Source organism: Crotalus tigris, unplaced genomic scaffold, assembly GCF_016545835.1.
Source record: "Crotalus tigris isolate CLP2741 ecotype Arizona unplaced genomic scaffold, ASM1654583v1 scf7180000018786.1720131, whole genome shotgun sequence".
In the NCBI taxonomy this organism is placed as follows: domain Eukaryota; kingdom Metazoa; phylum Chordata; class Lepidosauria; order Squamata; family Viperidae; genus Crotalus; species Crotalus tigris.
This window is the reverse complement of record NW_024097201.1, coordinates 895,139-911,659: the sequence shown is the minus strand read 5'-3', so window position 1 is coordinate 911,659 and position 16,521 is coordinate 895,139.

The following is a 16,521-nucleotide window of genomic DNA, read 5'->3' as shown; positions in this document are numbered from 1 at the left end:
GTCCAGGCTGTCTCTGCCCTGCTGAGCCCGCCAAAAGTCCCATTCTGCAAACGGTGCTGCACCAGTTGAGTAGTCCTCGACTTACGACCAGTTGAGTAGTCCTCGACTTACAACCGGTTGGGGGTCGCGGCATTAAAAAGTTTGAGAACCACTGCTTTAAATGGAAACAGCTTATCTGACTCATAATATCCCTCTTCTTTTCAGGTAGTCACTATTATTGTTTTTGCCTTGTGGGGGCATACTCTCCATTTTACATCTCAGGAAGGATGAGCATAACAGATTGAGACAAGCTCATCTGCATCTAAGGGTTCACAATCGACATAAACCAAAATAAAGGATGCTTCTGTCCAAACCCTGTCATTTCGGTTATCTTAATTGACTCCCTTTTTTAACTTTCTAATTAAAAGAACATGGTGCTAGAGAGAAAAAAAAAATCTAGCTGAAGTTTTATAGAACAAGATGGATATTCCACAAAAGTAAGAGGCAGAAAAAAAAGTCAGGTATGCTGAGATTTTGTAGGCAGTTGTGAAACTTTTACTTTCATCAGAGGCAGAGGTCTACCAGAAATTATTTCATTTATAATTAGCTGATCTGGTACCTATAAACATCTAATAGGACAAATCATACCATTTATATAAACAGTGTACCAGTTTATAATTTCCCTATGTCAATCATTTACTCATACAGATTGTTTACCAGTAATAGAAGTCAACTTCATCCCAAGTCTCCTCAGCTGCAATAAGCTCCTATTTAGAAAGAAGACCTAAGAAATGCTCTCTTTTTTCTTTATCCATGATCTCAGGGTAAAGAATTTTCTATGCTAAAAAAGAATCCAAATTGCATAGAAAAGAGGCCTAATTTCTGTGCTAGGAACAAATTACGTAAATTACACTTTTTTTGCAAATAAGATTTAATTTGAATCATTTGCTATTATTGTGATGTTGGATGTTCAGGCAATTCTGGATATTTTGACAAGAGTGCTGATGACAACTGATGAGAAAGTAAGAGGTGGGTGAGAGAAGCGAAGTGAGAAAACATGAACTAAAAACTGCAAAAAGAAATAAACTACAATGCCTAGCCTAGAAGATCCTTGGGCTTCTTTGGCTTCCTGAGATGACCAATTCTTCCAAATACTGTTGAATTTATAGTAAGCCTAAAGTTGTGAAATTCTATAGCTTGTGGTGATGGCTGTTGCTAGGCAGAAAATGAATAATGGTCCATGTTAGTTGCAGCAAGAAAAGTTTAATTTACAGGTAGTTCTTGTAAATTACAATTTTAACGGTGCTGGGGAAGACTCTTGCGAGTCCCTTGGACTGCAAGGTGTTCAAACCAGTCAGTCCTAGAAGAGATCAACACTGACTGCTCTTTAGAAGGCCAGATCCTAAAGTTGAAACTCAAATACTTTGGCCACCTAATGAGAAGGAAGGACTCACTGGAGAAGGGCCTAATGCTGGGAAAGATTGAGGGCAATAGAAGAAGGGGACGACAGAGAATGAGGTGGCTGGATGGAGTCACTGAAGCAGTAGGCATGAACTTAAATGGACTCCAGAAAATGGTAGAGGACAGGAAGACCTGGAGGAACATGGGGTCGCGATGGGTCGGACACGACTTTGCAACTAACAACAACAAAATGACCTTTAAAATTCATTTAGTGACCGTTCAAAATTACAACAGCACTGAAAAAGTGAATTATCACTGTTTTTCATGCTGATGACCATTGCAATATCCTCATGGTCATGTGATCAAAATTTGGACGCTTGCCAGCTGGCATCAATTTATGACAGCTTCAGAATCACTGGGTCATGGGATGATCTTTTGCAACCTTCTGATAAGCAAAGTCAATGGGGAAGCCAGATTCACTTAACAACCATCTTACCAACTTAACAACTGCAGTGATTCACTTAAGAACTGTGACAAGAAAGGGCATTAAATGGGGCAAAATGCACTTAATGACTGTCTTGTTTAGCAACAGAAGTTGAGGACTACCTATAGACTCCTCTTATCCTGCATGGTATTTGGAACCCTTCATGCAGGATCCTTGAACCTTCCCAGATGATTTTTCAGCTGGCTTGCATGGAAGTACACAAGGCACTCAGTATATTAAATTTATTGAGCACCTGGAAGACCTGAGATGTACACAGAGCTCTCCTAGACGATTTCTCCATTAATTTTCAGAGGAGAGGAAGCCCCATGCCAGCAAAAGAATTGGGGAAAAGGAAAAAAGATTAATAACTTCCATGTGGTGTATCCACATGGCTATGTTCACATTATGTTTAAATTGGCACAGGGTAGCGCTTCCCTTTGTCTAGACTTTTTGTTGTCGCAAATGCAGTGCTTCAAGCTTTCTGTCATTTATCTGCTAAAACCAGCTTTTCCTTCACAACAAAATAATAGAGTGTCTGCTGCTGTGGCACTTGGACATTCCTTTTATAAGGCACAGACTGGTTAGGATAATCATTATTACCAACACTGAGTTTTAACTCCTCAGCATACAGGCAATTTCCAAAAGGAAAAGGCCAGCGGAGGGTGTCTTTTTCTTTCTTTCACCCTTTATGCCATCGTTATCTGTCAGAAGCTAACAGAAATCTATTTAATTTTTGAATTGTTTCAGCCCCACCCCGTTCCAAAGTTCATTAAGAATCTGTCTCATCTGCCGCATAGATATTGTATGGGTATATTCCTTTCAGCTTTATCCATGGCGTTTCTTTGTGATGGTATATTACAGGGGTGGAATTGTCTTTCAGTTCTGAGTGGTAATTTATTTGGAACATGCTGGTGTTTTACTTTTTTTTCCACACAAGAAAACTAATATCCTTTGCTAAAGAAGGAGGAGGAAGGGATCTGCTTAAGAAGATGTATAATTATAATTTAATTGAAATATAGTGAATGAAAACGACTCTGCTTATGAAAACAAACAATGCTGAAATAAAACATTGTTTCCTGCTCTTCATATATTAAGTAGACTTCCCATGGCTTTCAGGAGACTTCCAGGCACACATATGAAAATAAGCCTTATTTTGTTTTATTCAATTTATTTAGGATAGAATCCAAACTGTGCTACCCTGATTAAGAAACTACCTGGTACCCTCTAAATTCTATAATCTTCCAGCCAACATATCAATTTATCCAAGAGATTATATACTACAAGCCATGTAGCTCAATATAGAATGCCAAACAGAGTTGAAATTCCTATTAGAATTTTAAAAAAAATCAATCCATCAACCAAAAGCACTGTGTAGAATCAAAACTACTTTTTGTTGAACCCCAGAATTGCAGTGACTTAAACATGATAAGCCACACCTTGAATTAGTGTTGTTATTACCTTTAACCACTCTATCTTTACCCAGAAGCTACAGTTGGTACAGAATGCAGTGGCACAAGCAGTTTGGGGGCATTGCTAAGGTTGTGCATATAACACTTCGGCTACAATTAGCACATTGCTGTAATCAATACAAGACATGACCAGGGCATGGCTGACTGAAAGAAGAGCCTCTTGACCCAAAAGGGATATTGATGTACAACATGGAGTTGAGCAAAGACCCCCTAGCCATGACTGCCAGCTGCTCCTCAAACATAAGTCATGAGTCCAGGAGGACTTCACGTAATCCCAGATTACATGCTGTCTGAGACAGTGCAAGCCATTGAGGACCAAAGAAAGCAATAATCATACTGCTATGAATGGCAGCATTGTAAGATGAAAACAGGTTTGAATATATTTTGGTTAGTCATTTCTCATTACTTTTTATAACATTTTGTAGAAGAGACAAGTATAAAAAAAACATCACTCTCCCAAAGCTTATATTACTACAAACTTTTAGTAAGCTCAATCAGTCCTTGCTGATCAAAGCTCACTTCCAGCTGTCAGACATGATGGAAATGCACATTCTGGAAATCAATAGGCCTTCGTTCAAAGAAACCTAGAGGCAGCCAGTCCTTTAAGAAGTTATAATGATATTGCTGCTGCTTGTTGTGGGCACATTCATTTTTCCCCTCTCCACTTTAACTATCTGGTCAAACAGCTTTTTCTTTTTTCCATGAAGAATAATTTTTGGAGCAAGTCTTGAGAAAGCAAATGCAGGTTTTTTGATAGGACAAAGGGGATGGGCAGAGATGCAGGGTCAATGAAAGCATCAGAGATTAGCAGAGATTACATTCACTGAGATCTCATTCTGAGAAAGGAATTTCTCATACGAAGCATGGGTTGATCATTTTTTTACAAATCCTATTAATGATTTTGAATGATCTAGAAATGAAAGCTTTGAGGAGGAAGACAGTCATTTATTCAAAGAGGAGCAGAATAATTTGAGTCAATCTACCAGTCAGATAACCAATACAATTGTACATATAACAAATATGAATGAAAAATAAAGAATGTCAGTGGGTGATTTTTAGTCACACAAATATAAATAAACAAAAATGAATTAATTCTAGGCCAGGTCTCCCATAAGTATGGTACTTATGATTCTGGAAATGAACTAGGGGAAAGAAATTTCAACAGATTTGTCTTCAATTTATGTGTGTGTGTGTGTGTGTGTGTGTGTATGGTTATAAGAAGGCGGGGGATAGAATTTAGTTGACTGGAGAACGTAACGTCAAATATATTAAATGAAATCATACTTATCTAAAAAGTAAAACAAACGATCTTATATATTTTTAGTTTTAAGCAAGTCACACTGAAACCAAAGAATTTCTAAGCAAATCAGACTTATTCTAGTGCAAATCAGGCTACAAGTCTATCAAAGGATTTGTAAATGTGGTTTGTGATAGTTCAGATTTGATCCTGGGTTCAAATCTGAGCAAGATTCATTGTCCCGTAGCAATTATAATAAAATGGATTAACTGATAGGACAAACCTGTTGTGGAACAGCCATTAGTAGAGTATTTCTTACAATGGATGATAGTGAACATTGTTGCAACAGGTAGTAAATCTTTTCTAAATTTGTGCTTTCATTTTAATCCCGATGAACCATTCATTGCAGCATGACAGAAAGAAATTTCTCAGATGTCACTAAAGTTGTAGAGAGTTTTAAAATCTTTCATAATTTAGAAGTCATCATTCCAGGACATTTCATCTGAACAGGTTTAAACAATTACAAAGAATTATAACAAAAACAGAAAAGAAATGAGGACAGGGAAAGCATTTTATGGATTTCATATACATCTAGGCCTTAATTTTCTGGGCAGTAAAAGCAGAGATTGAAGAAAATGATGCTGATATACACAAGATCCAAGCGATAGTAATGTTCACAAAGGGAAAATGTTAGGGATTCTTTTGTTTTCAGAGGGGCTTAGCTTGAATAAGTACCTAAAGAAAGATTTCTGGAATCTGGGCAATTTAGGTATAATATCCTTGGCCCTGAAGAACTGGATTCATCAAAGTTAAGTTTTGGGAAAAGATAAAATTAGTTGTATAGGGAACACTTATTTCCAATTCACTGTTGTTTGTTCAGTAGCAATTTTACCTTTGGACAATTTTATCTTTGCTGCAATCCTCTACCTGTATATCTATTCGCTTGGTCAGACAGCTTAGAGTTCTAGAAATTTAGGAAGATTACCTTGAAAGACATATGCAGGCTCTATTACCAAAGGCAACAAGTGATAAAACATTTTTTTAATCTAAAATATCCAGATCATGTCTGAAAGAGACTCAGACAGACACTTGCCTAATTAATTGAACTATGAGAAGGAGGATAAAGTACAGTACAATCAGGTTGGAAGATTTGGTTATTATTGTCCTCTCAATAAAAGTAATTTTAGCCTTTATATGGAGTTTGTTTGTTTGTTTATTATTTCAGTTTCTATAGCTCTCCCCCCCCCCTCCCTGCCATCTCAATCAATATCTTTGGGTGGCTTATAGTTCAAAAATATAATGCAATTAAAACACTAAAACATTTTAAAACAATAAAAACTAATAAAAACATCTGAAATATGACTGAAATCAACTGAGGTGATTGTTTAATGTGGTCTAGCTAGTACAGTGATGGCAAACCTTTTGGGCTTGGTGTGTCAAACATTTGGAAAATGCCTAATTTGACTCTGCTCTCTCTCTGTCTCTGTCTCTCTCCCTCCCTCCCTCCCCCTCTCCCCCTCCCTCCTCTCTCTCATTACACACACATACACACCCATGAACAAAGGAGAAACAATTCTCTATCTCCCCCACTAGCACACACAAATCTAGGCCACTTTGAGCAGTGGCAGTCAGCAGCAGTGCCAAAGCTGGGCTTAAATTAGAGGCCAGAACCTCAACTTCATCCTAGCACCATTAAGGTTTGGATGGTACGGTTATTTATGGTATGATAAAGTTAAAGTAAATGTTGATTTCAACAATCATTTTATTAGATGTACCATATTAAGAGTTTGGAATAAATATAAAACAAGGTTGTTGTTTTTTACAAAGTTGCCTCTTTAGCTGTCCCCCCCCCAAAAAGCTTTTTTTTTTTTTAGAAAAGAAATGGCAGTGAAGCCAGACTGGTGGATGTATGATACAATAATATCTTTTAATTTTGGAGACCCTACCCTCAAATCTAAGGAAGAGCTAGAATTAGAAGGTCATGTCTGTCATAGGTTTACATACTTACAAATGAAAGAAAGATTCAAACTATAAAAAGAGTCATGTTTTTCATTTTGTTAAAAATGAATTGGAGATTTTACTACGTAGTAATGATGACCATATTACTGCTAAGGTTTACAAAACATTATTGAAATTGAATTTGGAAAGGCAATATGTAAAACACTGTATGCTTCAGTGGGCAAGGAACTTTGGGTATAATGTGACGCTTGAACAATGGGAGAATATGTGGATGAAAGGCTTAAAATTCACACTAAACTATAAATTAAAAGAAAACTTTTATACAATGATGTATCGCTGGTATTTAACACCAGATAAGTTATCTAGAATGTATAAAGGTATCTCAAATGAATGTTGGAAATGTACATGTAAAGAAGGGACTTTTTATCATTTATGGTGGACATGTGATAAAGGAAAGAAATATTGGAATATGGTTCATATTTTAATGCAGAAAATACTTAAAGTGAACATAAAGATTAAACCAGAAACTTCATCCCTAGCACCACCATCGCCACTTAAAAAGGGCACCTTGTGCTGTTCCCCAAGATACGTGAGCCTTAGGAAACAGGGAGAGTGCCCCATGTCCAGCATTTCCCAGCATCTGCTGCATGCCGGTTAACTTCAGGTGATGTTTTTTTCTGTTGATTGACCCCTGGCCTAACTGAGGCTATTTCGGGTCACACAAAACCTTTGTTCTTTTTTTTATTTTTAACCAACAAAACAAAGCAAAACATAACACACATACACACACAATATATACTCCTCTCCCTTTTTTTTACAGCAATTGCATAACGGTAATCAATTATTTACATTTGCTACCTTATTCTTCTTTAGAATATTTGTCCTTATTGCCCTGTTATTTCTTATTTACATTTTTCTTCCTACATGTTTTACTTCTTACTAAGAATAATTCATATTATTATTATTATACATTATTATACACATATTTTCACTTTTGACCTTTCCATATTTATTCTCCTCTATTATTTCTAGTCTCCAACCAGACATACCACTTGTTCCATGTTATATAATACTCTGTGTCTTCCTTTTCTTTTATCTCTTTTGTTAATTTGTCCATCTCAGCACAGTCCAGGATTTTTCTTATTACTTCTTCCTCTGATGGTATATCTCATTTTTCCAGCACTGTGCATATGCTATTCTTGCTGCCGTTATTATATGTAAAATTAAGTACCATATTTCTTTACTATAGTTTCTGTTTAAAATACCCAACAAAAAGATCTCTGGTTTCCAGTCTATGGGTTGGTCTATTATTTCTTGGATCCATTTTCTTATTGTAGACCAGAATTTTTTTGCAACTGGGCATGTCCACCATAAATGATAATATGTTCCATGTACTTTTTTACATTTCCAGCACATTGGCGAATTGTTCTGGAACATCTTGGAAAGCTTTGCTGGTGGAAGATGACATCTGTAAAACATCTTCAACCGGTTTTCCTTGAATGCCGCCGACATAGTCAATTTTATATTTATTTCCCATATTTTTTCTCATTTCTCCAATTCTATATTATATCTGAAATTTTTTGCCCATCTAATCATTGTGTCTTTGACAACCTTGTCTTCCATTTTATATCTCAATAGGTATTTGTATAAATTGCTAATTAATTTTATTTCTGTTCCATGTATAATTTTATCCAATTCTTGCGGTTCTTTTTGGATTTCATATAATTTTTTGTCCTCTGTATATTTAGATTGAATTTGTGTAAATGTCCACCAGTCAATCTCTCTGCCAATATCTTGTTCCAATTCTTGCAAAACCTTTGTTCTTGAAGTAACTTCAGAGATTGTTCTCCTGTGATCTTTGCAGCCTCTGAAAACTGCATAAGCATGACCTGTTCTTGTGCAATTTCCAGAGAGTCTGGTGGCTAGGTGAGAGCATATCCTGTTCTCAGGTGGCATCTAAAAATTGTGTAAGAACAGGATGTGCTTTTGAGAAAAATTTTTGTCAAGTATTGGTGAATGCTTGTGTATCGTCCGTGATGACATGGTATGTCACTTTGACATATGTCCTAGGTTCACCATAACTGACTTAACGGTTCTGATAGGTTTAGTGCTTAACTTTGGTCATAAAGCTAATTACATTTTGGTTTTTTGGATTACGGTCTATTTCTTGTTTTAAATGAATTCTGCACATCTTATGGTATATAAAAGACAATCAGCATACAGAATTGCCTTTTCCAACTAGTACAATGTTGAATTCCCAGATAACAAAACTATTGACTGGAAATTATAGGGGATGTATGTCTAGAATGTTTGGACTGTAATGTTAAGAGAAGGTTGATACAGAATTTCACAGGAAGCATTAGCTAATTGGTATTTCTGATCTTCACATGAAATTGAAATTAAATAATTTAGTATTGCTTTAATTTCCTTTGCTTTTTTATTGTTGTTAGCTGTATTCATTAAAATATTAAAATTAATCAGTTGTTACCAACAGCCTCAGGAAAAATCCAATTAATTTCACAAACAAACATTCATGTTTTCAGTAACAAAGCAGCAATAGAAGCAGAACCCCGAGAAATTTAAAATGAAGCCTATGCCAGATGCTGAACCCCTCTAATATTGACAGAATCAGTATACCTGGCAGCTAAGCATTAATGGAGACACCTGACTGACTTTCTCAATAAATTATTAACTGAAAGGCACAGCTTATGAGGAATTGGAAGAATTTGCTGTGTTTTCCTAGCATGCATGTTCTTAAATATAATGAAGGAGCTAAGAAAATTCTTTAAGAACTGTGAACTTCGATTCCTATAGAATTCTGGGAGTTGAAGTCCACACATGGTGCAAGGTTGAGAAATATTGATTTAGAGCAATGGTGGCGAACCTATGGCACAGGTGCCAGAGGCGGCACTTGGAGCCCTCTCTGTGGGCACACGTGCCATTGCCCCAGCCTTGCCTCCCCCCGCGACCCCCTCCTCTCCAGCAGGCCCCCTGAAGGAGAGTCACCCCTGAGCATGGCCCACCAGAGCAGCGCAGCCAAGGACATGGCAGATAGGCAGCATAGACAAGACTCTGCCCTCACACCCCATCATGCACAGTTGATGCTATAGGGTGCGGGCAGAGGGCGTGACTGCCATAGTGCTGCTGGGCTGCCTGGGCAATCTGCGGCGGGCCCTGGAGGCGGTAAGTGGCCCTATGGGCAGGCAGGGTGGGGAATGGGGGGGGCAGAGCAGGGGCAGGGAAGGGGGTAGAGCGCGGGCGGGACCAGTTTTTGGGCACTCGGTCTCTAAAAGATTCGCCATCACTGATTTAGAGGATTCTTGTAGAAAAAGCATATGTCAGGGACTTTATGTCATTTTAAGAAATAAAATCTTAAGCCTTCAATGCACACATGATGAGAGCCCAAATGCCTTCATCTCTGCCTCGCATGTGCATAAATGATACAGAGAAAATGCAATAGATACAAAAAATATGAAAACACCAGCATTTGAAAATGCATACTTTTAAATGGATAATAGGAGAAATTTGAAAAAATATATGCATGTCTTATGAATATATCCCAGGTAATGAGAACTGAAAAAGTTTCTTGGATGAGAAGAGAAATGCCTTCAAGGAAAAAAACAAAGTCCAGTTACCTTTTGAAAAGCACCTTTGGGACAACCATGACCTGGATGACTGAGAATCTCCACAGACATACATCCAAAGTAAAACTTTCTTTTACCTAAGAAGATAAGCTGGAATGCTGTCGTGAATTAGTGGATGTTTTAATAACATTTTTCAATGGCAATAAAGCCAGTGTAAAAGACAGAAAGGCCTAAGTGGGAAATAAAAGTCTTTGTTGTGTGTCATTTTTTGCAAGGCGAAGTCTTGGTCTTTTACAAGGCGAAGTCAAATGCATTTATTTTTGGGTAAACTTCTACGTGTGTTGGAAATTTTGAAATATATAATGAACCCTGAAGTAACTTGCTAAGAAATAGGTAGTGATGAGAGGAATGATTTAAAAGGTAATTGTGATCGAAAAGAGTAATAGTGTCTATTTCAGCTTTGTAAACTGTAAGCATATAATATGCAATACATATAGGAGGAAAACCTTGTTGATTGCAGAAATTGAGCCAACATTTGGAATTCCTTATAAAAGTCTGATGAATATGAACAACAGGATTACACAGAATTCATAAACTTTGCCATTTCTTGCTACTTCAGCAGAGAGATGCATGGCAGTCTGCTTTCTCTCACATACTCAGGTTTCTTGACACCTAGCTCCAGGCAGCATTAAAATGTCTAATTATATCCCAAGTCAATGGTATCAATTTTCTGTTTTACAATCTTCCTAAATTTCCCCCTTTCAATTTTGACTGGGGTTGAATGCTGCCTTAACTGAGCTAGAAAAGTGGCTATGTCTGTTTACTTAATTGACTTGCTTACCCAATCCTCAATCTACACAGCTAGGCTGTTGTCCTAAGGATAGGACAAATTGGGTTTGCATAGCTTTACTGGTTGTATTGAAGATGGAACATCTTATGAAATATCCCATAGCTCCTACAATATCATATTCCAAGATTCTTGGTTTTCTGTTTGTGTCTTTTTTTCCCAAAAATTCTTATTTTGTATATCTATAAATTGTCATCAGTGAATATGTAAAAGAAAGTTGATCTGAGTAAAGATAGGGTTTTATTTCTTCTAAGCAAATAATCAGGTTAGCAATGGATCTGTTTTCTCTCTTCTAAGATTCACATTAAGTATATATGCCTTCCAAACCTGGATGCTGTGTTGTGGGATTTTAATGCAGCTTGGAAGCTGAGCTGATTAATTAATGGTTTAAGTTTAGTTTTGGAGAATTTTATGTATTGGGGTTCGCAGCATTGAAGCGACACACAAGTTGTTAACCAAGTTCTTCTTTATTCGTTCCACGTTACCACTCAATAACCCAACAGGCTCACAGGCCTTTTATAGTTTTCCCAACATCCAATCATAAATCCCCTTTATTCGCACCTTGTGCCTGTGTGCAAGACCGTCACCAACCAATCTGGTCCCGGGCAGCTTTTAGGTTGCCCAGGACCATTTGCAACATTTCTGCACCTGCTGAATGCTTCAGCAGGCTCAGGACACAACAGAGAACATAGTTTACATCTCCATGGATATCTGGGGCCTAGCTTTAAAGTCCTTTGCAAACCATTGATTCATTTGTTTGCTAAAGCAATTTGATTCTACCTTAAAGGGAGGGGGAGAGAAAGAAGACAGCATTCAAAAAATTAGATGGGAAAAATTGGTGTTTTTTTTTAAAGACAGTTCATAAAAAAACCCTAAACCATGTTTTTCTGATTTTGCAGTCCATTAAAAAATACTTCAGAAACTGTGCCAATTGCTCTAATTCTTCAATTTAAAAAAAAAAATAGAGAAGAATCACAAAGACATGATGCAGTTCAAGGGTCCAGAAGAATTAGATGGTTCTAATACATATATACATGTACTTTAATTTTGACACAAATAATTGATTGTATTGCTACAAACACTAGCTGGAATCCAAAAGGAAAAAAAAGACATATTCCTGCTAATTCTGGCTTTCTTGATGCAATTTTCAGATGCAAACTAATATCAAAGTGAACTATTTTTGGCTGTTGCAGGTATTCAGAGAACTCTTGAGTCAAAATCATTCAGATGCAAATTATAAGCAATGAATTCTTTAGAATTCAGTGGTATTTACTTTTGAGTAACCATGCTAAGGACTCTGCTGAATGTAACTATATAGAATTGGTTGCATTAGCCCTATCATTTGCTCTCATACTGCACCTGAATCGTACAAATAGCACAGCCTGAAACTAGTGACTTATATGAAAAAATATGCGTGATATTTGATCCATTTATATCAATTTTTTTCAAACAACCATCTATCAAGAATAAAAACACCTTATTTTTACCAACAGGAAACATTCTCAATTGTAAACACTGGCAAAATGACTTATGAGTACAAAGGAATTAACACTGAAAACATTTCAAAGAACCATTTAATTTGCATTTAAAAGGTAATTATTGTGAGTAATTATAAACTAATTAAATATTGATTATTACAAGAGCTCCATTGTGATTTAGGATGTATGAGCTATAGGAATAAATCCTATTATAGCCTAATTCAAATTATACCAGTAATAAATGTGCAATATATATATTATTATTATTATTATTAAATTTTGTTTTCTCATTTATTTCCAAGACACATTAAATAAATTAGACATATTTTTTGTGTTTTATTCATTTACTATATATTACCACAGTTATCTAACTTAGCTGCCTCATTAAATGAGATAGCAACTCCATTCTTTTATGTGTGATCTTCATTTCCAGCTGGTTTAATCCTACATAAAAATAACTTCTTCACTGCATAAATCTTTGGGTTTTTTAAAATTGCAAAAAAGTTAACACTCTTAAGGCATGACATACAATCTTGAGACCCACCAGCAATTGGCTCTTATTATTTGGAAGTGACATGCGAACTTCCTGGTCACAGGCCAAATATTGCCAATCAGTGTGATTCAGTTCAGGTTCTATCCCACTCTAGTCCTCCTTCCTCAAGCTTGAGAAGGGAAAGTTATCTGCAATCAGCAGAATTTTTCCTCGGTCTGTAAGGCCTTAAATAATGTGCACTGATTTCTAGGCAAACTACTTTAAATCTTAATTGCCATATAGTGAGATTTTTAAGAGGGTTCACGACATGGAAAGGAAAGGCTATCTCACCCTAATGCTGTAATGCTCCTTTTTGCTTTAAAAATATCATCCATTTTCCCACAAGGAAGCCTTGAAATAGCTTCATTAATGTCAGTTAGGTATTTTATTTTTTTTTAAAAAAAAATCTTAGTTCACTGCACTGGAGGGAAACACTCATCTCTCCAACTCTGTGATCCTTTTCTTGAAAAATAGTCCTCATGACATAGACTTCTTCTAAATAGAGGCCTAATTTTAACATGTGGCAGTTGAGGCAGGTTTTTGGGGGGGAGAGTGCACACATGTATGTGTAGAAATCAAATCTATAGATGTATGCATGGGGTGTACTTGTGACTGTGCGCATGCACAATCATTTGTCTACATGGTCAAACTTGGATGGTTCCATTTTGGCTTCTGCCTATTTCACTATTAGACAAAAATAGGTTCCCAACTCAGCTCAGCTAGAAAAATAAACCTAGAAAAAATCTTTTTCACTCTACACATATCATACTATTGAACCACTCCCATCCCAACACTGACCAGATGAAACCATAGGAAAGGAGAACCACCCCCATATGGTGCTGTAACCCCATGCAACTGATCCAACAGGTATTGAAACTGACTGAGGGATCATGAAGCACAGGTCACCTTTTGGACAGACTGGACAGCCGCAAAGGATCTGCTCAACTCAGATTATTAAGGATCAGGAATCACAGGTTAGTGCAGGTAAGTGCACAAGACCACACTTGGTTGGAGTCCAAGTTCAGATCATCTATTAAGGGGATGAAAAAGGAAGGAAAAACAGGGGGAAAAATTCTTATTTACACCCATTATCACCATGAGGTAACCCCCAAAATAATTTATTTTCCTTCTTTGTCTCTCTCTACCAGGCATTTCTTCTTTGCCTGGAGCCTCTCAGAAAATTAATGTGCACCTCAGGATTGGTAAACAGAGACAGAGTATGTAGGAGTAATGTGCCTCTGCCACAAACCTACATTATTCCAGGTTGTGACCAAGGCCTCAGCCAAACTGCCCACCAATTCCTTGGGGAAAACCCCAAATTCCATTTGTTTTGTAAGTTTTATAAAAGTTTTATAAGTTCCTTGGGGAAGGCAATCTAATGAACCATATCGTTCGATGGGGAAAGATAACACCAGTGAGCCAAAGGCAAACAGAATAATCTGTCCATGGTAATGAACTAATTGTAATGTCCTCCAATACCTAACTCACTGCAACTGCCTAAGATCTGTGAGCACTAGACAAGATTTCCTATCTATCTATCTATCTATCTATCTATCTATCTATCTATCTATCTATCTACTACTACTACTATCTATCTATCTATCTATCTATCTATCTATCTATCTATCTATCTATCTATCTATCTATCTATCTATCTATCTACCTACCTACCTACCTACCTACCTACCTACCTACCTACCTACCTACCTACCTATCTATCTATCTATCTATCTATCTATCTATCTATCTATTTCTTGCCTTTATTATTTTTACAAATAATTCAAAGTGGTGAACACACACAATTTTCCTTTCTCCTCCTATTTTCCCCACACTAGCCCTGTGAGGTGGATTGGGCTAAATGAGAGTGACTAGCTCAAATCACCCAGCTGGCTTTCATGACAAGGACTTGAAAGGCAGGACTTGAACTCACAGTCTTTTGCTTTCTAGCTTGATGCCTTAACCATTAGACAAACAGACTCTCATTGTCTGCCATTATGTTTTCTTTTCAGGATTCACCCTGGATAATGTTCACTAAAGACTGGGGCTTGGGTACTTAACCCAAATTCTATCTTAATCTGCTTTATATGATCAATTAACACAATATATAAGGTAGTTAGTCAGAAATCAGAAAAGCTTGTATGCATATGTAAAAAGATAAATTAGAAGGAGAATGGGTTAAAACAAAAGGAGGATGGAGCAAGTGAGAGTTGAATATATGGGTTGACAGGAGAAATTGTGCAGCCATATATACTCAAAGTATGCATTTTAAAATGTAATTTAGGGACCTAAAGCTGAGTGATAATATTTGAGAAGTAAAAAAGGCTACGTGATTCAGTATAATTCATATCGGGTGGTATCAAATTCACAAAACCTGAATTCTTCAAGCATCTTAAAAATGAACTCATCATTTAATTTGGCTGTTTCCAAATAGATTTTCACATCTGGGTTAGCAAGCAGCAAGCAGCATTAGCTATTTCAATCTGGTACTTATTTGTATTCAGGATCAGCAAGACACACCTACCACAACCAGTCCCCTGTTAACTAAAGGCACTGTGAATGGAGGATGCTCACTCATCATCCGTTTGATCTCTATGACTGATGGACTTGCAAAAACCCAATACATTTATATGTTGTAGCCACATGAGTGCTTTTTGCATATTCACAAAGCTGGCTGGCTAGTCTTTAAAGCCCTTTATCTCCCCTGAGGAATGTGGAGCTAGGAGAAAGAGGGATGACACAGCATAAGTAGGAATTACCTTTGCTTGGATACGTCTGCATAGTACAAATGTAAGAAAGCACATACACACACACACAAACGCAGTACATATTTTATTTAATATATTAGATAAGTTCTAACAGCAAGGGTGTACACACCTGTGCCTATGTGTATTATAGGTACAAATGAGGGGAGAAAAACAGGACAGAAAAAGGTCCAAGCACAGTAGAATTACTCTGGGGTCATCTGGGGTACATCTGTCAATGTAAAGATTAGATAAAAACATAAAAGATATTATTCTACTGTAGACGAATTTCAGAGTCAATTCTAATTAAGCGTATGTATGAGTATGTGTATGCATTTATTTTGTGTGTCATTTAGAGTAACCTGGGTGCTCTAAGACAGTGTATCTACAAAGCACATTTCAAGTACAGACTTTTTAACTTGGCATGTTAAATACTTCTTTTCAAAGCATATTAATCTCTGTAAGCCTCTTCCTTATTAATATGCAGGAAGCTCCAAAGTATTGTTTTCTCTTCACAGAGCTCAGCACTAGGAAGGCACTTGCCCTTGTCTAATCACATCTGTAAATAAGCAAATATTGGCAAGAACTCATAAAACCTTATTATCCCTTCAGACAAATTATGTCCAATTCAGTGGCCGCTGTTCCATTTATAAATATGAATCGCAAATCACACATGCACATTGCTTTGGGGTATAGTAAGCAGACTTGCTCCTAAAATGTAAGTCAACTATTTAGCCTGCATAGAGAACTAGCATAATGTAAGGATTCATGAAGACACCATTTAAAGAGCTTTCCAGAAATGTGACTAGA